The sequence below is a fragment of the Corapipo altera genome, unplaced genomic scaffold (genome assembly GCF_003945725.1).
Source record: "Corapipo altera isolate COAL_440 unplaced genomic scaffold, ASM394572v1 77b, whole genome shotgun sequence".
Lineage (NCBI taxonomy): Eukaryota > Metazoa > Chordata > Aves > Passeriformes > Pipridae > Corapipo > Corapipo altera.
This window is the reverse complement of record NW_020884933.1, coordinates 2,660,451-2,683,742: the sequence shown is the minus strand read 5'-3', so window position 1 is coordinate 2,683,742 and position 23,292 is coordinate 2,660,451. Positions and strand designations below refer to the sequence as shown.

Below are 23,292 nucleotides of genomic sequence, written 5' to 3'. Positions count from 1 at the left end.
CAGCCCCCAGCTGAGAGCCTTTTGGGGATGTTGTTGCAGCACCCAGCCCCAGCAGCTTCCCCTCTGATCACAGAGCTGTCAGCCCGACCTGCCTCGGAGGGAAGGACTCGCACGCAGCGAGCGGCAGCTGTGGATGAGATTTTCCTCTTTCCAGCTAACTCTGCTGCCATCTGCTCCAATTCCCTAATTATAACAGCAGGGGTGGGGGATGTCAGACTGGAGAGGAGGCAGTGTGGGGTGAACATCAGCTCCAGCAGCCTTGACAGACTCGTGTGGGCTGGAGAGGCTCCCAGACAACACGAGCTCGGCTGGCACAAGCACCGGCATATGTGTGAAGGTGGGACTGCACCCACTCCGCTCCCAGCTAAGCCAAGGATCTTTCTTGGGCACATCCCTGGCATTCCTGCCCTCCCAGGGGTGCTTTTCTCCGTGCCCCACCGTGCACGTGTGCAGCACTGCAGTTCGAGCCCGTTCTTGGCTCTCTTTTTTGGAAACGCTCTCACATTTATCATCCCTCTAATGCCCTCTGAAGTTTATGCCTGAATCAATGTTTTGGGAAGCCAGAGCTGGGCTGGATTCCTCATTTGGGCTGAAAATAGCAAACAGACTGCGAGGCAAGCAGCAAATCCTGGCTCACCATCCTGAGGCTGCCAGAGCCAGCAGTGAGGGAGTCCCTTTCTGGTGCCACCCAAGCTGTTCTTGCCGAATATTGCCAGCCTGCTGCCGTGGCTCCTCCTGTCCCACCCATCCATCCATCCATCCATCCATGTATCCCTGTGGCCAAGGGCTCAGAGAAGCCCTTATTCTCCTGCACTGCCTGGGCCACAGGATTGCATCCTGCTAACAGGGGTCTTACTGGTTTGGGCTGGAAAACCCCGTGGGATGTTTTGTACCCCAAGTATTTCTGTATTTCTGGTCCCAGCCCAAGCAGGGACTCCCACTTTCCGTCAGCAGGAAAGCACCAGGCACTTTGCTGGTGTGTCTGGTGTGCTCTGACAGGGAGAAGCATCTGCTGGGCTTGCTCAGACACGTCCCCCCTCCCAGAATTTCAGCCCCGGTGCTCCTTGGTCCCGTGAGGAAGCAGCTTTGAGCCCTGGGTGCACTGACTCACCCCCGTCCTGCTGTTCAGCCTCCAGCTCACCCCGTGAACTGCCTGCAAAGGGGAAGCTTGTCATGACTCAGTGGGAGGGAGATGGATTGTTCTCTGAAAAAAACAACTTATCTCCTCCCTGCACTTGCCTCGCCAGGGTGACAGGGGACAAGGTCCTCTGGCAGAGCAAACTCCTTGGGGACAGCGTGGGTTCCCTTTGAACTCAGTGCTGGCACCTGAGGGGATTTAACCCCTGTGAAACAGCTGCTAAACCCACCTGGAAACCTTCAGGCAGAGCACTTCCTGCAGGTCCTGTGGCTGGGTGACAGTCAGGGTGACAGCCCCAGCATCGCCTTCACACTGAACCTCCCTCCCTTTGCTGTGCAAGGGAGGGGGGAGAACACACTGGAACACCAAAAACAAAGGCCAAACTCACCTTCCAGTGACACCACAGGCAGGGCAAAGGATGCCTTGGCTCCAGAGCTCCTGGATGTGGGAGAAGTTTTGGTGTCTGTCCGGCTTTGCCCACCAGAGCTGGAGCTCTGCACTCTCCGGTGGGACCGTGGAGGGAAGACTTTGTGCATATTTTTCACTTTGTTTTGCAATTTGGCAGCTCCTGGTTGCTAAGGGCCTGAATCTCTGGCATGGATTGGTGGAGCTGTTGTTATGGTGACGCTCCATGGACAAAATTAGGAGGAGATGCTGCTGGATTCTCGGGTCTGCAATTGGCCTCGTGGTTGCCATGGTCAGCTGTGCTGTGGCCACCTTGGGGACGGTGACTTTGTGTCCCACAGGATGGAGTGTGGCAGCTCACACAGGGATTCATACTGGGTTTGGTTTCGGGGTGATTTGGGATCATAGAGAGCCAATTCCCATGTGGGACAAGAGCAGCCTGCAGGCATCTGGGCTCAGTTTGGAATGTTGATGGAGATTTGCAGGGAGACCCTGTGGAACTCCCTCGGCTCTGGGACAGGGATGTGTTAACAAGGATATCTGAACTTGTCCCAATGTCTCATGCTCCCCAATTCACCTGCCTGCAAAATGGGAATAACAATATTCCCTTTTTCGGAGTGACAAGACAAGGGGGAATGGCTTCAGATAGAAAGAGGGAAGGTTTTGACTGGCTGTGAAGATGGAATTCTTCTCTGTGAGGGTGGGGAGGCCCTGGCACAGGCTGCCCAGAGAAGCTGTGGCTGCCCCATCCCTGGAAGTGTCCAAGGCCAGGTTGGACGGGGTTTGGAGCAACCTGGGCTAGGGGAAGGTGTCCCTGCCTGTGGCAGAGGGTGGCACTGGATGATTTTTAAGGTCCCTTCCAAACCAAACCATTCTGTGATTTTATGATTTACATTTCCTGAGCCTGTGGAGTTGCAGGTTCCTACCAGAGACATAACTGGGGGGGTTTGTTGTTAAAGCAGGGTGGGCCACAGGCACTGCAGCCTCTGTGAGCACCGTGCACAGCCACGGGCACAGGCTGGGCAGGGGCACAGCGGCACCCCCCACCCTCCCAGGGACACCAGGGGGGGAGTTTGGCCCCTCCAGCCCTCGGCAGGAGCAGATCCTGCCGTGCCAGGCTGGGCAGTGGAGCATGGGGCCCATTTGCCAGTTCTCCTCGACTTAGCAGCCAGCTTTCAACTCCAGCCCTCTCTGATTGTTGCTGAACTGCAGCGCTGGGCAATGATTTCCACATGCCTGCCCGTGCACAAGGGAGGACGGGCCGGGGCAGGGGAGGCACTGAGCACATTTTCTTTCCATGACTCGGTGCCTATTGAATGTCAGGGCAGTGGGGAAGGGAGCTGCTGCTGCTGCCCGGATGCAGTGACTGTAAAATATTCCCTGCAGACCTCCAGGGAGCTGCTCTCCTCGGAGCAGCACACACATGCTTGGCCATGTGAGTTTAGCAGTGGAGAAAACGTGCCCCTGAGCTGCTGGAGGGCTCTGCAGCCCAGACACTGCTCGGTGTGGCAGGGAGTGGGGCCGGAGGAGCTGCAGGAGGAAAACAGGTGAAACCCCCCCCGGAGCTGCCCTGGGCTTCCTGGAGAAGTCAAGCACATTCACGTTGCTGCCATTTCTCCGAGGCTTCAGTGGGAGCTGTCAGGTTTAATACACTGTGTGTATTTACTGGGATTGCCAGGACTCCTCTGTGAGAGCACTGGGCTGCAGATTGGAGCTCTGCACCTCTCCCCAGGGAGACAGTGATGCCTGCTGGGTACAGCACTGTTTGGAGGTCGTATCTTTCTTAACTGGTTCTTACTGGGCCTGCTGTGTCAGTGCTTAGTGTGTTTTGACATCTTCCCTCCAGCCTGGACGCTGTGCAGGTGAGCTCCTGCCTCTCTGTGTGTGCTCTGGGAGGGGGGGCTGGGGCTGCTCCCCACTTTGGGCACAGGGATTAAATGGAAGTGAGCAGCTCATAGCAAAAATTAGGTGTCCCTACACCCCAGAATTAGGTGTTCTCACACCAAAGGGCACTTTGTGTGGCTGTAGCAGGGGATGGGCTGCTCTGTTGTGCATTTGGAGATTGCTGTCACCTCTGCTCAGGCTGAGCTGCCTTGGTCTCCTCCTAAGGCAGGTTTGGAGCCCTCCAGCTGTCCCCCCTCCCCAGGCTGCCCTGGGCTGTCTCAAGGCCAGCTCCCAGCCCTGGATGGAGTGTCCCCACCGGGGCCTCACCATGTGAGGGAGAAGCAGAGGATTTAATGTGTCTGGCCAGGAGCCACGCGGGGAGCGGGCCTGGGGCAGGCTCAGCTTTACAAGGCAGGCACTGCCCGGGCTCCAGCTTTGTGTCAGTCCATGCAGCATCCCCATATCCCTGTCCCTGGACAGGTTTGGACAGGGACAAGGGCTGCACAGTGGAGTCTTTCAAGCCGTGTTTGCCCCTGTGATGTGACACCGGAGCTGGGGCTGCTCTCCTCGTGCCCCCCAGGCTGTGCTGACTCCTCACCATCCCACATCCCTGCAGTGGTGTTTGCTGACAGGGAAGGTTCTGGAGAGGAGCAGCCCTAGCAAACCCCTGGGGGCTGTGATTGAAATGCTGCTCAGGATGCTGCAGCGTTCCCTGTGGCTCCTGCAGTCACTCCCACCTGCATCCCGTGGAACACAGGTACCAAATTCCCCTGGCCTGGGGAAGGAGCCCAGCTCAGCAGCTCGGGCTGCTGTGTGACTGGGGGTGGCTTTGCAGGATGGGAGAAGAAGAGAATGAGTGCTCTGGTGTGCAGCAGAGACAGGATTACCTCTACCCAGAGGAAATCCTGGGATTGTGCCGAGGGCAGGAACAGCCCGGAGCCGTCACCCCGGGTTATGTGCATCACGTTCCTGCCTGGATGTGGCACCCACAAAGACAGGAGCACCCAGGTGTGTGTCAGGCCTCTCTGCCTGCTGCAGCATTGCCTCCTTCTCACCTCCCCCTCCTCTCCCCTCTGCAGCCCGAGGCAGCTGGGCCGAGGTGCTGTTTGCAGGGAGGTGACAGCAGACACCTCGGGGAGGAAGCGCAGCCCCTCGTGTCTTCAAAAGATGCAATTTGTCTCAGAAGGGAGAACAGCTGTGGGATGAAACCCAGCACTCCTCCTGCTGCCCCAGGCAAGGGACACACTAGGAACTGCACAACTCTTCCTAGTGTGGAATATACTGGGAGAAGGAAGAGGAGGAGAAGGATGTGCTGAGCAAAGTCTCCCCCTGCGTGAGCTGAGGTGGTCACAGCCATGGACCTACAGAAAGTTTTGCAGTTTCCCAGCCAGACCCATTTCTTTATGAAACAATCCTGACCACAGACCCATTTCTTTATGAAAGTCTCCCAACTACAATGAGCCCATTTTTCACACCTGATTTCCCCTGGACCTCTGTGAGTCTGCATGATTCCACTGTGACAACACGAAAGGGAAAAAAACCAGCCCCGGAACCCAAAGTAATTTTAGAAAAACTCACGAAAAAACAAGCACTTCTGTCTGCCTTTTGCTCAGCCATTACACTGGCATGTTTGGAAAATGCCCCAAGGCTCTGCCTTGGAAACACACTGCTGGGATTGCAGAGGCATCTCAGGTGAGTGCCAAGTTCAACACCAGCGACCTCAGCCCTTAACAGGGCACCGGATAAGGGACACTTTGCTTTGTGCTGTCACCAGTGGAGCAGCCCCAGCCCCATTAACAGCAAAGGGCCTCGTTAGTCCCACATCAGCCTGCCAGGCAGATGTGCTGTGTTTGTGTCCCACATGCTGGGGAACATCCATCACACCCTGATGCCTCCCCTCCCCTCCAGTCTTTGAACAGGCAGGGATAGCAATCCCTGCTGGCTGCAGCAGCTGGGTGCTTTCCCTCTCCACATCCTCCTCCAGAGCCATCCCTGTCAGGCTCACAGCAATCCCTGGCACGCTGATTATTGTAATTTATGTTTAGGAGGAATGTTATGCACCAATGAGCAGCTCGTGTGACACAACCACTGAGCTCATGTCTCTGGCCACTAATTGCTTGTAACATTCTTGCCCTTTCTCTTCAAGCTGGTTTCCATGTCCAGCTCCAGTTTGGGGCCTTCCTCTCCTTAATTTCCAGGGCTTTTGCTGGGGATCTCCTTTGGCTTCTGTTTCAAAGTGGTCTCAGAGTGCCAGGTGGTCTCAGAGCCGTGGCATGGGGGGTGTGGCAGCAGTTGTTACACCGAGGGCTGTGCTGTGCTGGGAACGGCATGTAAGTGTTCAAGACATCTCCCCCCGCAGGGTGACATCTCCTCTTTAAATAGAACAATGAACAGGGTGAATTGGGAAGTCAGAGAGATCCCAGAGCCTGGCTGGACACTGTGCTGTGGAAAACCTGCCCATTTCTGCAGCCAGTGGCATGAAGGGAGCGTGATGGCCAACTCACCCGGAGCTGACTGTGCACCCACATGACCAGGTACTCATTGACCAGGGGTTAGGAGAGGCCAGGCGGCCACACGAGCCAAGAGGCACATCACAGCTCTGGGTCTCACCCTCTGCTGCTCCTCCCCGAGCCCTGCAGAGCAAAGGGTGCAAACCCTCGGGAGGCAGGTGAGAAACGAGCAGCTCCAGACGGTGAGAAACGAGCTGCTCGCCCCGTGTCACCCAGGACAGGCTCTCACCCCCTCCTGCAAAGTCACCACGACCCAGCTGGGGCAACGTGACTCAAGTGTGAACTCCCCACCTGCTTCTGGAGGGGCAGTTCCAGTTCAGAGCCCCCTGGTTCAGCTCAGACAGGGCTCAGCTCACGTGCCCACCAAGGGGGTTGACTGAAGAGCTGGTGGGGAATGTTTGACCCCACTCACACAGCCCACAGGCACCACCGAGGGCCTCATGCCTTGGCTGGGGACAGGCTAAAGGGAACAAACAAAATGGGTCCTGCTAAAACATCCCTTTCCTCCACGGGGGGCTCAGCTTTTTACGCTTCTGCCACACCATCTGTGATGAGCCACTTCCCTGTTCCTCAAAGTGTCTCCCAGCAAGCTCGATGGTTCTAATATAAGAAAGGAGAGGCAGCAAGTCCGACGAGACTCCCACGTTCCAAAAGGAAAAGGGAAAAAGGAGTTCTGTCAGCAGCAGAAAGCCTGAATTTGTGTCTCCTGGACAGTCTTGTGGGATCTCAGATGTCTGGAAAGGAGAAGACCCTACATGCTCCCCCAAAAAAAGATTTCCCCACAGAGAACTTGTGCCCCCTTTCCTGTGCTGTGTCCTCTGTGTTCCCACTTTCCATACTCGGTGTAGATGGATTTTGTTCCTTCCCTGCCCAGGTGTCCTGCTGGCACCCCCCTGCCTTCCCCCACCACGTTAAACCTCCTGCACATCCCCCAGATTCAGGCAGGATACCCACTAATTACAGCAACTCTGCTGACAGACAGGATGGTCTGTAGAGGGAAGGCGAGGACTAATATAGCTGAGGATATAAGAAATTAATTAGTTTCAGACAGACAATGTTGGCACCTCCAGTCAGCCTGATTTATTTCCATGGCTGCTCTATTTCTGGCAAACAGAGAGTGTTTGACTAAATATAAGACAACAAGTAGCTGGAATGGATGGCGAAGCTGCTGCTAAACACGTAACCCCACCGAGAGAGTGACACAGAGGCTGGAACCTCCGCGGCCGCCCGAGGGATGCAGGTCCGGCTCTCACGGGCTGCCCCCGCTCAGGCACATCTGCCAAGAGCCTCAAGGACGGGTGGGAAGAGCCGCGGGAGGGAACTCCCCTGACCCGGCTGCGAGGCTGCGATCAGCGTGTGTGTGCGTGTGTCCGTGTGTCTGCGCGTCCGTGTGTCCGTGCCCGCAGCGCTGCCGGGGCAGCGGGGCCGAGCGGGCTCCTTATCCCGGGGCTGCGGCGGGGAGGAGCCAGCGCCGCTCCGAGCCGAGCGCCGGCAGCGCTCCCGCACCGCGCCGGGTCCCGCACCGGCACCGCTCCAGCTCCCGCTCCGCGTCCGAGCCGGCACCGCTCCCGGCACCGCTGCGACCCCGCTCCTGCTCCGCCACCGCTTCTGATCCGACTCCTGCTCCTGCTCCGGCATCAGCGCCGCTCCAGACCCTCCCTGGCACCGGCACCGCTCCCGAACCGCTCCCGGCTCCTTCCCAGCCCGGCCCCGCTCCCGGCTCGGCCCCGCGGCTCCCGCAGCGCTGCCCCGGCTCTGCCCCGGCTCTACCCCGGGTCTGTCCCGGCTCTACTCCGGTTCTGCCCCGGCCCCGCGGTGCCGGCGGCAGGAAGGAGGAAGGGACACGGCAGGAGGGAGAGCGACCTGCTCGGTGAGTGTCCCCGCGGCGGGATGGGGGTCCCTGCCCGCCCCCCGCCAGCCCCGCTGCCTTTGGGACCGCTTGGGGCGGAAAGTGAGAGGGGAGGGAAGAGCTGAAGTTGGAGGTATGGGGAGGGGGGTTTCAGCTCGGTACCGAGCGCGGCGAGAATTTATACCTGTCTGTGCCCTGCTGCGGGAGATTCCTGCGCATGTTTTGGTCCTAAACCTGGTTTGGGGAGCTCTGGTCGACGCTTCACTCACTATAAACTTTGGCAGACACCCCTGGCGTGGGTCCCGCTGTGACGGTCCTGGGGGGGACCCTTGCAATGGGAGAGTTGCCGGAGTGGGGGGCTGACACCCAGGGTCTGTGTGGTGGCTTCCCCGGCTCAGACAGGAGCCCTGCCGCTGGCTGGCCGGCGTTCCCCTTGCGCTGCATTTTTTGGTGGCTGTCACTATCAGCTGCATCTCTCCAGCACTGCCTGTTGCTCTGACAAGTTCCCAGGGATGTGGGAGAACTCGCCCCAGAATGCCTGTCCCCCCTCCTCGCTCCTGAGAGCTGCTCTCCGTGCCGTGCGAGCCCTGCCTCCTGAAAAGTCAGGCTTTAGTAGACTGGCTCATCTCTCCATGAAAACAACCTGGAATGAACGTGTTGGCACAATAGTGGTGTTAGCTCTCAAAAGAAGGAACATCAGGGTCAGGCCTGGGGCTGCTGGCAGTGGGTTTTGTGCTGTGCATCAGGCAGATGAACAGTGTGATGTGATGTGTGTGTCGGGCTTGGAGAAGGTGCCTGAAGGGGAAGAGCTTTGAACAAGCATCAGGCAGAAAGTTAGAGCCTCTGGATAAGATCTGTGAAAGGGCAAGTGCCTTCAGACAGGACCGTGAAAGGAAAACAGGATTAATTTCCTCCTCAGTGGTCGTGGGGGCAGCACAAAGACCTGCAGATGTGCTTCCCCACAGCTGAAAAGGGGTAAATGCAACCTGAGTCTTGTTTTCCTGCCTCATGAGGCTTTGCCAGGGCATCTGGGTCACCCCATCTGCGGAGAGGTTGTGAAAACCAGTTCCCAGGATCCTGAAACGATTCTCTGGGTGCAAACAGCCAGTCAGGAGATAACTGGACAGTTTGTGTCAGCAGGAACACGTCAGTGGGGGCACACTGAGGTCTCAAAGGGCATTTGTAGTCTAGAGCATCCTGTCCTCCCTGGGGAAGATCCATCAATGGGAGGTGACACGTCCTAGACCCCGATGCACAGGAGGAACAGAGGCAGGAATAGGAGGGTACCTGGTTCACCAGCTGGCACCTCACCCATGAAACTTCATCTCTGTGTGTAGGTGTGAGGCACCCAGCTCACAGGGCACTGATTTTTAGGCTCCTGTCAGGCCAGAAAACTTCTGAGCGAGTTTTGCTGTCCGTTCTCCAGACACGACCACTTTTGATGGCAGCTCTTGCAGATTTGTTTCCAAGCACTCAGATTTACTCACCCATGCTGGAAAATATTGGTACTGTGACCAAATGAGAGCAATTAATAAACGAGCAGTGGAACAATCTCGCCAGCAACAGCTGGGAGTTCCCCCTCTCTTATCCTACTTGGATAGAGAGAAAGAAAGAGAGGAAGATTTGTAACTAAGCAGGACTCTGAGGATCTGTCCCTGTCCACGGCCTTGCCACGGATTCTGCCTGACCTTGGCCACGTCACCACCAGATCCCCATGTCTGAGTCCCCCCATCTGTTAACACTTGACCTTGCTTTGTTCTCAGAGGTTTTGCTCCCTGAGCTCTGCAGGGCTTTGGGATGCTGGCAGGGATGGGCGTGGAAGCACTAAAATCCTCCTCTCAATGCCACGAAGGCCCCTTTCAGTGAACAAGCTCTTTGTGGCCCCTGAATGGACCCTTCAGACAGGCTTTGCTGCCCAGCCAGAGGCAGAGCCAAGTGATGGTGTCACATATTCGGAGGTTACAGGTGACTGAAATGCAGCTGGATGTGCTTGGCTGATTTTTACTGGCTCCCCAAGGAGCTGCTTTAAATCTTTGGCTTTATCAGTTTTTATCTGCTGCCTTTCAGGGGCATTCACTGCCAGTGTCACTGCCTTGTTTGTCAGGGTACAGCCCTGAGCAGGAGGGCTGGAGGGGACAGATTTTGCCTTCTGTTGCTGGCACTGGATCCAGAGGAGGTAGATGAAGGCAGCTGCATTTTGCACGAGGTAAAACAGAGAGGCAAAATGGCTCAAGGTGTTACAAGGAGCCTGTGGCAGCTCAGGGAGTTGATTTTTGATCTCCCAAGGCCGTGAGATCCCTCTGTTCTCTCTCTCCTGCCACCTGGTCAGACAGAAACCTGTGTCTGTACCTTCCATAGGTCATGCCTGCATTAAAATATCCACGTCTCAGCTTCCACTGAGACCATCCCTTTGGTCTGGGCCTTCTGGAGAGAAATGAATGTTTGGTCAACCCTTGTAAACCCTGAGACATTCCTCTGGCTTGCACACAGACCTGAGGTTTGGGCCAGGAGGCCTGAGAATCTCCAGAAAATCTGGGATGCGTGTTTGGGAACCATGTCAAATAACAGTAAGAGTTTCCAAGAAGGTTTATACTCAGTAGGAGCCTCCCAAATTCTCCTTCTACGCTCAGGGGAAGCGAGGCAAACTTAAAGCAGCTTCTCCAGGCAAGAGGACAGGGGGTCTTGGCTCTGGGGCCAGTTCAGAGCAGATCCCAAGCCAGCCTGGAGTGAGTTCTGCTGGGTGTAACCCGTGTACTGACACCCAGAAAGGTCAGCTTTGCTCTCTGCCATGGTCTTGGTTTACTTCTTAACAGGTAGAACACCAGCAAAAGGTCTCTATTTAAAAAAGGCCCTTTGCTTGCTTTCAGAGGTTTGACCTGCTGGGTTTGCTTTCCTCTAAATTCACTTGTTCCTGCTGTTTGCAAAGGGAAAACTGAGAGCAGAAAGCAACCTGTTGATTAATGTAGATGCAAAAGCCCAGATTACAATCTGGTGAACAATTAACTTCGAGGAGTCGATCTGTAATCAGCCAGAGCATCTTTTGCTCTCTTTCTAATCAGGGTTTCTTTTCAGGTAGCGTTTTGCCCGCAGCCAGCGCTGCTCATCTGCCTCTTGTTTGCTCAGTCGCTCACAATCTCGGCTGGTATCTTTGTCTCGGCAGCCTGGCTGGAAAAGAAACTGCTGTGGAATTATTTTCGAGCCGCAGAGCGGGGTGAGCCCCGGGAGCCGGCTGGGCTCTGTCTGCGCTCCTGCCACCGCTGCCACCTCTCATCTGTCTCCTCCCTTCTCTGCCTCCCTCCTTCCAGCTGCATCTCCGAACTTGAGACCTGTCTTCTCTCTCGCTGCTTCGGGGATGAGCTCCAAGCCGCCCGCAATTAAGGCTGGATTTTTGGAGGCGCGCCACATTCCCGCTGGGAGATGTCCACATGTCCCCGGCAGCGCGTCCCTGCCCGCTGGGCTGATCTCTGCTGAAAATCCGGCCCTTCCTTTTCACACCTGAGCAGCAGCCGAGGCTCTTGTTAAAACTCTCAGCCCTGTGCTGAATGCATAATGCAGCTTTTCAAGTGCAGGCAGGACCCGCGGGAATGCAGCTCACGGAGCGGGAGGATGCTCCAGGCTTTGGGGCACTTGGATCCCGCTGCCAGCACCAGCCCTTCTGGGTTTGTTCGTGGTTTCTCTGTGCCCCCAGCTCCCTTCAGGGGCCGTCCCTGCCACCCCAGGGTGGCTGGGAGGGTCAAAAACTCTGCAGGTGCTCACGCTGAGGGATGTTTGAGCTGCTGTTTTCAGGGATTGGTGCTCGTTGCCTTTCGGGAGCCAAGTCTCCTGGAGCAGCTCAGGTGGAACGTTTCAGAGATCTCAGCTTGGTCTGACCTGTGGTTTTGCTTCCCTTTCACCTTCCCTTGTGGCTTTGAACCAGGCATTTTAGAGCTGGGACAATTCCTCACGAGCACCTCGATCCCTGGGCCCAGCAGGCGCTGCCAGAACAACAATAATTACATTATTTGAGTGGCAAATTGCAGATCCAGAGCTGTCAGTGCCTGGTACCTGTCACCTGTGCCAGCACTGCAGGAGCACGGGGATCATCAGAGCTGCTGCTGGGATGCAGAGAGGAGGCAGCAAACAGGATGGATTTAGTGGTGTTGGATTTACTGCCCTTTCCTTAGTGCCTGGGAAGGGAAGGTTTCTGTCTGCACTTGCACTGCCAATGGAGACACTCCAATTAATGGTGCACTCAATCCGATTATTTTGTTACTTTCCTTTTTTTTTTTTTACATTTTTTATTTTGTTTCTTACTGATTGGATTAATTACACCCAAACAATTCACCTTGGCACCACCCTGGGGTTCTGTCCTCATCATTTATCAGAGGGGAATATTCCTGGGGCTAGAAAATCCATCACTGATGGCCCTGGATCTCCAACCAGAGGTTTAAACTCTCTCTGATGAGCTGCTCTGTATTAAACAGCCCCTCTCTGTCTGGGCTCTGGGGTGACATGAATTTTGTTTGGCTTTTGGGCACCCTTTCAGTTTGCTCATGCAGTGATGTTTTTATTACTGGAGGCTTCTCCATGACCTTTCTCCCTCTCTTTCTCCCCCAGTCTCTGAAATGCTCAGCTGTTTCCTGTAAAACAACCCAAATTTTCCCAGCTGGGGGCTTTGGAGTGGGGCAGGAGACTGGATTTGACCAGTTTTGTGGGGTGTTGCTGTTGTTCTGGTGACTTTTAATTGAATTGCTCCATTAAAAAAGGAGAGGCTGTTGAAGCTGTAAACACTGAAACCTCCGAAAAAAAATCAAAATGTGCCTTTTTTGGGAAGCAGAAACATTCCAAACGTTCCGGTTTTTTTCCTGCTATTTCTCTATTTCGATTGAAATGGTTTATTTTTTACTGGGTCTGTTTAATTATTCGGTCAGTGTTAATATGCTGGTCACTCAGGGGTTGTGATTCCTGATCCCAGTTGGATTTATCCTCAAACCACCCCCCTCAGGCATCGCTTTTCCCTCACTCCAGTTCCTCCCAGAAATTCCCACTCTCGAAGCCGCATCTTTTTTTAGTTGCTAAATCTGACAAGGTTCGTGAACAGGAGCCTCAATTCTGCACTTGGGAACATGCACACACATATAAATTCATCAGTTTGGGGGTGGTTTTTTCCTGTATTCCAGCATGGAATATCACCTGGAGCTTGGATTTGTGCCTTCTAGCACTTGGATTATTTGCTGGAGAACCTTTCAGACTGGCAGCTGATGTGCCAGGCCTGTGCTGGAGCAAAGGCTGAGCTGTAGATACCCAAGGAGGCAGCCAGGGACCTGTAGGGATCTTCAACAGATCCCAGAAATTGAGGATCCAAGTCCTGATCCAGTAGATCCCGTGCTGCAGTGATCTGGGAACAACAGAGCAAAGGAGACGGTGCTGCAGGAGGGGGGTTGGAGGCAGGATCCAGGGTTTGGAGGAAGGATCCAGGGTTTGGAGGCAGGATCCAGGGTTTGGAGGCAGGATCCAGGGTTTGGAGGCAGGATCCAGGGTTTGGAGGCAGGATCCAGGGCCAGATCTCCTGGGCTCTTTCCTGGCTGTGCCACTGACTTGCTGGGTGACCTCGGGTGAGTCCCATCCCATCTCCAGATTTCCCATTTTCCTGTCTCAGTGGGAGGGGGGACAGCAGCCAGATTCCCACTGGGCTGGAGTGCAGCTGGTATTGGTGAGCTGCTGGGCTTTCCTTGAGGGAGCAGTGACCACAGAGGGGCCAGGAGCTGTTCCCAAGTTCCTTTGGGCACAATAACCTTCCCAGCATCTGTTCCCCGTGCTCGACCCGGGATAAACAGTTCCAAGCTTTTCAGTGCAAGGTGGAAAATATGGAAAATCTGCATTCAGCCTGGAGCACCTACCCCTCCTTCTGCCACAGACACTCCCGAGGGCTGGTCAGCTTGTAATTATTAACTAATTACCGCGCAGCAATCACTGTGCCACAGGCTACAGGAAGTAGGGCCAGTCAGGAACAGGCAGTGTCCCACAAATCCCAGCCTCCCCTTATCTGTCCTTTTGATTTTTGCCGGGTTGGTGTCTGGCTGCAGCCCTGCCCCAGGAGCCAGGACACGATTCCTGCCGCTGGAATTCTCCACACACTGTTTGCTTTTGGTGTTTGCAGTCGGGGCACTGAAGGCCAGTGTTAGTCCAGAGCAGGGAACAGCCACATCCCGGGGCTGTGGCTGGGAGGAGGAGCCCTTGGCAGGGCTGCCAGTGTTCCCCATCCTGCCTGAGGAACACCACATCCAGGGGGGAGCATTCCCAGCCCACCCCACAGTGCAGGCATTGATCCCGGGTGTTCCCTGGGCACGGCACTGCCCAGAGGAGGTGAAGGAGCAGCTGGGACTGAAAAGCCTCTCTTTATCCCAGGATTGGGCATGGACAGGGAGCTGCTCTGCCAGTGGAGCTGTGGGATGCTGGGACCTTCTGTGTGGGATGCAACAGAGTTGGTCCCCATGTCCCACTGGGATGGGATGGAGTCAATCCCCTGGGTCTTTTGGGATGGGATGGATTCAGTCCCAATGGCCTGTTGGGATGGGATGTGATAGAGTTGGTCCCCATGGCCCTCTGGGATGGGATGGGATGGAGTCAGTCCCTGTGGCCCTTTTGGGATGAGATGTGATGGAGTCAGTCTCCATGGCCCCTTTGGAATGGGATGTGGTAGAGTTGGTCCCCATGGCCCCTTTGGAATGGGATGCAGTGGATGCAGTCCTGTGGCCCCTTTGGGATGGGATGTGGTGGAGTTGGTCCCCACAACCTGTTGGGGTGGGATGGGATGTAAATGAGTCAGTCCCCGTGGCCCACTGGGATGGGATGCAATGGAATTGGTCCCCATGTGCCACTGGGATGGGTGTGCTGGGAATGCTGCCTGTTATTGGGGGTCCACAGGACCTGGGGGACAGCACAGAGCCTGTGTCACCCCTCACTGCCACCTCAGCCAGAGCAGGGGAAGAACTTGCACTGTGGCCTTGCCCATCAGCTGGAATAATCTACTTTTTGAGGAAGAGCTGGAGTCTGGAATGCTGCCCAGTGCAGGGGACTCACTGTAGGCTCGTGTGGTCGAGGCAAGAAACGCCCGAGGGGTGCCCTGGGCAGAGCAGCCACGGGGTTTGTTTTTCTGCTGGTCTGGTGTTTGGTTCAAGGCTGAAAAGTTCCCTGCTGTGGGTGTGGCGTGGGGGAGGATGGGCTGTCAGGGCCAGCACAAATCCTGTCACCACCCAGAGCTGCAGCTCTGCCTAGAGCCAAAGGGAATGGGGACACAGGGAGGAGAAGCTGCAGGGGTGGGAGCTGGAGCCCCCCAATCCTTGCCTTGACCAGGCACCTCCGGGCTGTTCCTGCCCTTTGGAAGGGTCCCAAAAAGGCTGTGGATGGTCCTGGCAGCACCTGGGCAGTGCCTGGGGTTTAGGCAGGAATTTTGGAAACACCATTTGCAATGTAAATTGGTGCGGGGAGGGAGGAGGGGGGGACAGAGAAAGGATGTTGTGTGCCTGGGGAGTCTGAGGAGGAGGAGGAGGCAGAACTAGTGGTTTTACTGCTCTTTTTGGTTACAGCCAGAGATTGGTTTGTGCCTCATCCAAATTAAAATGCAGAGAGCATCTCTGTGTCCCCAGACTGCTCCCTCCATTAAACAAACCAGCACAACACCCCCACACCACCTTCACATCCCTCCCTCCCACCAGCCTCCTGCTTTAGCAACGACTCCCAAAGCCCCTGGAAGAGAGCAGGAGCAGCAGGAGCTTTCCCATCATTCCTGTTGATGCCCTGGCCCTGGAGAGGCAAACCTGGAATGCACAGAGGTGCCCACGTGCTGCTGAATCCCCTCAGACTCCAGTGCAGCCCCACAGGGATGGAAAAAACAGCTATTTCCTCAGTGCAGAAGGTGCAGAGAAAAGGTCCATCCGAGTCATTCCAATTCCAGGAAAACACGACACAGTGTCTGAGGGAGAAGGAGTACTTTTATAAATTACCACTAGCAGCGTGTGTTCTATTTAAGTACTTAATCCCCTTCAATCCCTTCTTATTAACGATTAATTGTGCAACTAATTGCACTATCATAGCATGGCAAGCACACTGGGCTGCAGTGGGCACCACCAACCCCAGCAGATAAGAACTGGGTGCAGCGGGGAGAGGGGGGCACTGATGCTCTGCTGTGTGAACCCAGGCCAAATCTCTCTCTCTCTTTGGGCCTCAGGATTATAATCCTTCCTTATCTCGAGCATTTCCTATGAAGCAACAACTTATCAGCTGGTGAGGCAGGAGAGGAGGATTGAAAACACCCGAGCGAGCTCTGAGCAGCCCTGCTCAGTGTCATCCCTTCTCATCCCAAGCTTTTGTGGCTTGGAGTCTCCTCGACTCCTGGGAAAAACCACGAGGAAATAGCTTTGTGTTTTGGCTGGGGGAAGGAGGGGGAAAGCACTATATTTGAATTTATTTCCGTTGGTTTCTGCTGATGATGCCTCACAAAAGCCCAGCAGGCTGTGGGCACGTGCTCAGCCCAGCACCTCTCCCCTCCCAGCAGTGTCCAAGGACTTGTGAGCCCAGCCGTGTGTTTTCCCGGGAGAGATCTCTCTCCCTCGTGCTCTTTCACTCTGTTTATCTCCCCCCCGGGCTCTGTTATCTCCCCCAAGTTTCCAAGGCTCGTGCAGAAACCAGTCCTGCTTGTCAAGGACGTTGGAGCTGCGGGGGGACTCCACCAGCACTCAGCGAGGGTTGGGATAGGTTTGAAAGTACGGGGGGGGGGGGGGGGCAAAGTGGAAAAATTATGTTTAAAAAAGCAAAAAAAAAAAAGAGATAAATTCATTACTTGAAACCCCACCAAACACACTTGCTTTGTCTGCCATCCCTGCAGCTTTGAGGACACGGGGCTGGGGCTCGGTTTGGCTCGGTGAGCCAGATGTTATTTACAGTTTAACAAGGAACAAGGTTTATCTAAACACTGTGTGCTCGCAGAGTTCCCAGATATGCATGAAATGTTGCCCTCCGTGGGGAGGCGAGCAGGGGTTTGCAGGCACTGGGGCGTGTTTAATCTGTTGATACATGTTTCCACCTGGGATCTCTCTATTCCCCATCCAGCCCTGTCCATGTTTGGTCTGACATGAAAATATCGTAGTTGCGGTGGTGCCTGGCTGTGCTGGGGTGAGGATTTTAGGCAGGGAGGTGTCCCCAGGCAGTGCAAGGATGTCCTGGTGCTCCCTCAGGGACAGTTTCCTGGAAGGCAGGGTGGGATCCTGGAAAGCTTTCACCATCACAGGGCCTCTCAGGGCTCTTGGGCAACCCACAGCCTGCTTGTGGCACCCCTGTGTCTGGGGAAAATGGTTTGAGGAGAAGGGAGAGCCATCCCTGGAGCTGTTTGTGCTGAGGAAAGTGTGTCCCAAAGCCTGGCATCTTGGCAGCAACGCTCTGGCCAAGTCTGCTGCCTCCAAACAGTGCTGGTACCACCCTGGCATCCCTGGCAGCCACCTCTTGGCTCAGGAGGATTTTTTTAAATCCCCTGCCTTCGTCCAGCAGCTCAGTGGGACAGAATTCCCTGCTCACCAGCTGGAGGGTGATCCCTTCCCTCCTGGGGAGGCTCTGGATCTGGGAAGCAGAGCCAGGAAGGTCCCCTGCACATCCCACCCTGGCTGGGGCTCTGAGATCATCCTGATGAGGAAGGGTTGGGATGAGAGATGTTGCAGCTTTGCTTTTTCTCCTTCTGGGGGAGAGGGATCCAAAAGCAATTATGGCTCCTGCAGTGCTTTGAAATCCTCTGATTCCTCAAGCGTTGGCTCCTCATGCTCCCTACCTGTGTGGCTGCTCTTCCCTCACATCTCAGGGGGAAAATCCACGTGCACAAAGCCCTCCAAGGGTGGGTGCACAACTGGTTTAAGATTAAATAGCAGATTAGTGCAATCCTTGGCAGGGAAGGAGACTGGCAGTGTTTGCTCGCTACCTTCCCACCATGTGACTATTCCCCAGCTTTAAATAAAACAGATTTGAAACCCTGCTGCAAAGGGCTTTGTGTGCCTAATGCCAACCAGGGGCACCACTGCTCCAGAGCTTCGTCCTGGGGGAAACCCAGCCCGTAGCTGGCACTGGGAGGTGCTGCAGTGGGGACAAGTAGGTCAGGAACACCGTCCCCTCTCCTGCTTTCCCTGCTGCTGCTGCAGGAAGATCAGTCCAAGGGCGGTGGGAGGCTGGGTTAGGAGCAGTGTCAGCTCCGAGGAGCTGCTGGATCTCAACTGGGAGCTTGCTGGGAGAGGAGGAAGCACTAATCCCATGGGAAGCTGCTTGTACAGCCTCTCCAGCTCCTCCTCCCGCTGCCAGGGCTGGGGGGGGGGAGGCACGGAAATCCAGGTGGACTGTAGAGGTTTCAGCCTTTTTCTGAGCCCTTTTTACCAGGGCAGAGCAAGGCAGGCTTTTCTAGTCTCCCAGAAAACCTGTGGCAAAGAGCTGAGCCCTGGATTGCTCCGAGTGCTGGTGCTGCTGCTGCTCCCCACAAATGTTGTGCTTCTGTTTGTATTAAAACCCTTCTCCATTTTTTGAGAGGAGGTTTGATTCTGTCGAGATCCTTTGCTTCCAGCATCCCTCTGGAGAGGAGGGATCCCCTTCTCACAAGGATCTGGCTCCCATTTCTTGCTGTCCCCCCCCCCTTTCCCTGCCCCAGAGGTGGCTGCATTTCCCGGATTCCACGGGGATTCCACGGGGCTCTCGGGTGTACAGGATGCGATTTCTGTTCCTTTAAATACCCTCCCCAGGAATGCTTTTGGGAAGGGGAGCCGGGCAGCAGGGCTGGGTGATCCCCCTGCTCAGCTGTCCCTCTGGTCACACCCCTGGGCAAAACCAACTCCTGGGGCTGCTCCCACATTTCAGCTGAAGGGATTAACCACCCCCAGCCCTCGTTTTTGCAGCGAATCCCTTCCTTCCAGCCTTGTTCTCACGTGCCAGGAAGGGAGGCTTTGAGTGCAGGATGAAATCACGGGGCACGGGAGGAAAATTCCAGTGTTTTCTGTTATAAGACAGAGCAGACAACCCCTCCTGGCTCCTCCTGACCACTGCAGGGAAAGTGAATCCCAGCTTTCCATGTGCTCCTGTCTGCAGTCACAGACGAGCCTGCAGCTCTGGGAGCTCTGTGTGGGCTGGGGAAGAATGAAAGCCTCTAATTAAAAAAGGGGGAGGAAAAAAAGGCAAAGGAGGAAAGAAAACAGCAGTTAGGAAGGCAGCAGACCCCACATAACCCGTGTGTGAGGGTGTTGCACGGGTTCATCCAGCGGGATTGGAGCTGCAGGTGTGTTGGGAATGTTCCTGGGGGAGAGGCTCGGTGGGACTTGGGCTCTCCTGCACCAGGAATCTTCTCCCATAACGTGGATTCTCCTTGCCATGTAGCAATAAAGGAAGGGCAGGTGCTGACAGACTCAGCCACAGGTTAAACACTCCTGGGAGAGAGAAAATAAGAGGCTTTGTGTTCCTGAGAGTGACTCCTTGGCAGCTGGAAGCTTGGCACCTCCTTCACTGCCTCTCCAGCCACCCGGGAGTGCTGAGTGCCAGCTGCTGGGGTGACAGGGCTTGGTTTGTCTTTCTGGGAGTGTCTTTAATTCAGCAGGATCCACGAGCACTTTGCTGGATGTCCGTGGGCATTCAGGACCCTCTGTGGGTGGGATGTGGCAGGAGGTGATGCTGGGAGAGGCCAGCACAGGACATCAGGTCTCCAGGGGCTCGTGAGGAGCAGGCAGGCTGGGGCCAACCTTCCTGGGATGCAGCTTGGATTGTGTTGGTTAATTGGCAGTCAATAATCAGTGGAGTGTCATAAAAGCAAGGCCCAGGCTGGTTTTTGCTGGTCGTGTTCCTCCTCAGCAAGTATTTGCTTGGGGTACCCAGAGCTGTGAAGGACGTGCAATAAAGGGATGGGAGGTGGAAGTGAGTCATGGAAGGGGGGAGGGAATGGCTAAACATCACACAGCCCAGCAGCAGCACCTCCAGGAGCATCCTCCCAGAGCTGGGAAGTGCTGCTGCCCCAGCAATCCCAGCACAGCTCTTTGCTCCCAGCTCTCCTGGGTCGTGGTCACACTGCTGTAGGATCCAGGGTGGGACACGTGCCCTGAACTCCCAAGTGACCCGAAATGAAGCCTCAATAACTCAGGCAGCTGCTGTAGCAATAGTGAGTGGGGAAGGGAGTGTCTGTCTCAGAGGGGAAAAGTCCTGTGGTTCTGCTGAGACTCATTTCCCACTGCCTGCCCTCCTGGAGCAAACCCGCTGGGATGGGATGGGATGGGATGGGATGGGATGGGATGGGATGGGATGGAGCAGGGGATCTGCTGGTCCACAGTGGCTGAGAATCCAGGCTGCTCATCCCCTGGGGATGCTGACTCCATGGAAACACTGACACTGTCAAGGCATGGACAATGTGAGCCCTGAGCTCCCCCCCAGCCCCCCAGGGATGGCTGGGGTGGCCACACTGCACAGTTGCAGCCTATTGTTGTTCCAGCTGAACACTGGACACTTTTCTCAGGTTAGGGGAATAAGTGCCCAGTGTTTGGAGGCTGCTGGAAATAATGACTGTCATTTTAATGCCTTCCTCGGAGCTGCCCTGATCTCACCAAGAGCCGGGGAGGGAAGAGCCAAGGGAGAGCTGCTGATTGCACCACACGGGGCTGAGAAAGGCAAAATATACAAAGGCAGAACAAACCTCCTTTGTGTGCTCCTGTTACTGGGCTCATTGTCAGCACCGGCACAAATGGGAGGGGAAATGTGCATCCAGCAAAGGGCTTTTCCTTCCCCTCCCACCCCTGCCTGGAGTACAGGTTATAATCCCAGCCCTAGAAGTATCCAAGGCCAGGCTGGATAAACTTGGAGCAAGCTGGGATACTGGAACGTGTCCCTGCCCATGGCAGGAGTTGGAACAAGATGAGCTTTAAGGTCCCTTCAACCCAAACCAGTCTGGGATTCCATGATTCTGTAAAGTCTCCAAAGGCTGGGCTGGCAGGAAGTTTTCCACAGCATCCACCCTTCCCAGGCTATCCCTGTGTCTGCCTCAGGGATCTCTACATGCTCCATGTGCCTGTGCCATTGTGTCTAAACAACTTACAGCTGGAATTCTGCAAAGGAGGGATGGGAACACTGCTGTGCTGGACAGGGCATCGCATCCCAGGGGAATTCAACCCAACTGGGAGGGAGGAAGGAAGTGTCCTCATTCTTGATTTATCTCTGGGAAGCCAAGGCATTCCAAGAGGGTCAGAGCCGGAGTGGGAGCCAGTCTTAGGCATTTGCCACAGGATCATTTGTCCTCCCAAGCTTCCTCCCAGCTGTGGCTGTGCCAGGGGAGGACAGTGATGTCCTGGCTGCCACAAAATCACATTCCTGATGTGCTGCATCCGTTGTGATCATGGAAGGCAGTAACACAGGAGGGAAAGGAATGGCAGAGTGAGGATGGACTGGCTCCCTGGGGATGCCAAGCTCCCTTTTCAATCATGCCCAGGGCAGTGGCTGCCCTGGGATGATGGTCTTGCTGTTTGCTGCAGGGCTCCCGTAGATTAATAGGAATTGATGGTGCTCCTTTCCCTGCAGGATCTTGACCTCCTGGCAGGGGGGAGATGTCAGGCAGGGCTGAGCTGCAGGAGGCAAATGAGCAGGGAGGAGAGCTCTGGCCTTGCTCTCTCCCCTCATCACTCACCTTTTGGGGAGAGGAATTCCTGCAAACCCCTCTGCCTGCTGGGCAGGGACCAGGGCCCATCCCAGCACCGGGCAGGATGTGGCCCCAGCTCTGCTGGTCCCCACTGCAGGACTGACCCACTCGGGCTGTGCTCTGCATTTGTGCTGGGGAGGGAGCTTGGCACCCCAGGGAGGGTTTCAGGCTGACAGCTGAGTGGCCAAGGAGATGTTCATTTGGTGGTCAGGGGCTGATGTCCTTCCCTGCCCCTCCCTCCTCGCCCTGGGAGCATTCCCAGCTGCCACAGAAAATTCGGCATCATCCCTGGTCTGTGTTTGAGTCTTTTCCCTCTGACACCCCAGAACAGCCTCAAGTCACTCCCCATTTCCTTCCACACACCTCTGAGCACCTGAACAGGGCCCTGCAGAGGAAATTCGGAGCGGAGGAGGAGGAATCTGGGTCGTGCTGAGCTCCTGTTTGCACAGGAATGTGCAGCACGGAGGGGCCAAAATCTCTCCCGTCTCCTGCTCTCAGACACCTTGGCAGCTCCTGCAGCTTTTCCCTGCTCCTCCTCCGTCCTGGAGCTTGGGAGGGAGAACCTCAGACGGCCAAAACGGACCTGGAAAGGGCTGCCCGGCACGGGGGGGGGGGCTGTGCTGGGGAGCTTTGGTTGGGTCTGGCTTTGTCTCGGTGCTTTGCCCTGCGAGGAGGGGCGGGTATTTGGTGCCTGGGTTGGTTGGTTGTTTAGCCCTGTAGCGTTCCATGATAGCCGTGTTTGCTCAGCAAACAGGGCTCCACGAGCAGAATTCCCCGTTTTTCTGATCCTTGCAGGAGTGAATCAGTGCCACCTAATAGCTGGAAGCGGGAGCTGTAACTGCTGAACGGGACTGTTCGTTTTGCCTTGTAAACACAACCGTTAATCTCTGTGGGGATTAAAAATTTTAAAAAAATTTTAAAAAAAAGGCTTAAAAGAAGCAAACTATTCCCTCCAAGCTTTCCACTCTTTCCTCTGGGAAATGGGGGCGTGAGGCTGTTAAAGTGGTGAGGAAAATATGGAGGCACTTAGCATTTGTGAAAAGCAATAAAGTAGTTAGTGCTCCACAGCTCTGCTTCTGAGGCCCTGCCAGGTGCTGGAGGAGAAAGGGAACAGTTTCTCTCACCAGTGATGCCTAAAATACCTGTCCCATGAATTGCAGGGCAGGGAACCAGCAGGTTTGGGGTGTACTAATGTCCATGTGGACAGTCCCAGCCTGTGGGAACAGTTCACCGAGTGTGGTCACCGCCCGTTTAAAGGATCGTTAACTTCTTGTCTTGATCCTGCGAGGAGCTTTTCCTGATGGGATTCGGCTTTGGGCTCTTTGAAGTGTTTTAGCCAAGTATTTACTACCCGACTGTATTACAGTAAATGCAGATCACTCACCCTGCTGGCTTTAATCCCCGTTCCTTGGCCACGTTCCAAGCCGGGTGATTTCATTTTCCGCCTGTTGATGCCTAAACTCCCGATTGCCAGTTTTAAACTGCTCCTTCCCCTCGTGTCCTACCGTGCAGCGTCATGTTAGTGCACGTTGGGAACCATCAGCTCCCTCCATCCCCGGTGCCTCCAGCGCAGGGGTTGCCGTGGTTCCTGTCGGGCTGGAAAACAAAGGGATGGCATCGCTTTGCCCAGCGAGTGCCACTTTCTCTCCCAAAGTCAATAGATGCCTCTGCATCCTTTAGGACACTAAATGTGGTGGGGAAAAAAAAAAACAACCAAAAAACAAGAGGAATTCTCCCTTTGAAATCAGTGCTGGGGGAGAGGGCTGGGCTGCTCCTTTCAGCTCTAAAGGGGATTCCTTCTCCCGGAAGGAATTCAGATGGAGAGGGGATG

General features: G+C 55.3%; 1 protein-coding gene and 1 long non-coding RNA gene across 2 annotated transcripts in view; one reads left to right on the top strand and one right to left on the bottom strand.

Annotated features, from left to right (window-relative positions):
* The first annotated feature begins 7,701 nt into the window (after positions 1–7,701).
* Positions 7,702–23,292, top strand: part of CDK18 (cyclin dependent kinase 18) — a 34,826-nt gene continuing 19,235 nt past the window's right edge. The window contains exon 1 of the mRNA XM_027659656.1: positions 7,702–7,807. The gene's annotated coding sequence lies outside the window, so the exon portion shown is untranslated. The remainder of the gene's footprint in view (positions 7,808–23,292) is intronic.
* LOC113954837 lies at positions 15,313–22,959 on the bottom strand. The gene is made up of 3 exons (XR_003530349.1): positions 22,846–22,959; positions 18,760–18,918; positions 15,313–15,740 (listed from the first exon to the last, which is right to left on the bottom strand). It is a non-coding gene; the product is annotated as an uncharacterized LOC113954837 (long non-coding RNA).